General features: G+C 31.9%; 1 non-coding gene across 1 annotated transcript; it reads left to right on the top strand.

Annotated features, from left to right (window-relative positions):
- The first annotated feature begins 1,190 nt into the window (after window positions 1-1,190).
- On the top strand, window positions 1,191-1,262 carry Trnag-ucc (transfer RNA glycine (anticodon UCC)). Its single transcript has one exon. It is a non-coding gene; the product is annotated as a tRNA-Gly (tRNA).
- Window positions 1,263-1,498: the final 236 nt, after the last annotated feature.

Raw genomic sequence — 1,498 nt, 5'->3', positions numbered from 1 at the left:
CAGATAAATCCATTGTTTCCGCTCGACAACTTAAATATTTATTGTCCAATTTCAACCAAATTTCAAAAATAATTTATATTAATGAGATCTCGGATGAGTTCAAAAATGGTCAAAATCCGTCAATGTTTGCAAGAATTACGGGACTTTAAAATCGTCAAAACATATAAATCCATGGTTTCCGCTCGATTATTTATTGTCCGATTTCAACCAAATTTTGTATGTATATCAATGAGATCTTAGATGGGTTCGATACTGATCAAAATCGGTCAATATATGCGTAACGGGACTTTAAAATCGTCGAAACATGGTTTCCGCTTGACAACTTGAGTATTTATTTTCCGATTTCAACCAAATTTGTTATATTACTTTATAGCAAGGAGATCTTAGATAGGTTCGATACTTCTCAAAATCCATCAGTATTTGCAAGAGTTACATGACTTGATGACTTCATCAAATTATTATCAATATTTTCAACTGTAAATAACTATTTTTGTGATGCTGTGCAGGCGACACATCCACGTCCGTGGAATTCTTGTTTAAATTTGTTTAAACCAGTATTAATACCGTTATTTTCTATAAGGACAGGATGCGTAAGCGTTACATCTAGTTTATTTCATTTTAAGATTGGGTTTTGCATGTTTGATCTTACAGCATTACTCAATGTTTCCCAAAATATTGTCAAACATTAGTAACCTGACCTTGGTTAATGTTTGTCTTGAGATGCCTGTCATATTTCCTACATCAATGTACATACCTGTCAACAGTTGATGGACGTAAGGTAAATGTTCTTCGTATAAACCTAATATTAAAGAACGAACTATGTGCTAAGTTTGTTTTAAGAATGCAACATCCATTACAGTTTTCACGAACTTTATTCGTGAAGTTTTGTCAGATGTTCAAAATAACCAGCTTAAATGTAAACGATTCGTGTAAGTAACATGCTGGCCAGTACAAGTGGCGTTTATCGTAACATATGATATCATACGGTAGCCCTAGGCAATCCATGCACAACTTATTATCGACGTGGCAACGATATTTTTATATCTTCATTAATAAGTATTTTTTTCTCAAATAAACAGAGAAAATTTCAATCTTTTTTAATATATTCTTATTTTTGATAAGTAGAACATAAAATAGTAATTTTTAAGAGATACCAGAGTATTTTGGGTCATTTTCGCCTAATATGTACAGCGTCGGTGGTGTAACGGTTAGCATGGTTGCCTTCCAAGCAGTCGATCCGGGTTCAACTCCCGGCCGACGCACTGTTTTATTTCATTTTTTTCCTTAATTTTTTTGCAATTTTTAAAATCATTGTTAAGTTACAAATATTTGTCTATGTTATAATTTTTATTTGTATGTATGTCTTAAAGATGCTCCACCGCCGACATAGCATAAATGATGTTCATTATTTGAACAGTAATTGGTGTTTAATCGTGTATATATATGTCTAATTAACACAAAAAATGATATAAAATAATTTGTTTTACATTTGGTGAAT

Source organism: Argopecten irradians, chromosome 2 (genome assembly GCF_041381155.1).
Source record: "Argopecten irradians isolate NY chromosome 2, Ai_NY, whole genome shotgun sequence".
NCBI lineage: Eukaryota > Metazoa > Mollusca > Bivalvia > Pectinida > Pectinidae > Argopecten > Argopecten irradians.
Note: the sequence above shows the minus strand (reverse complement) of the source record. Positions and strands in the feature narration are given on the sequence as shown.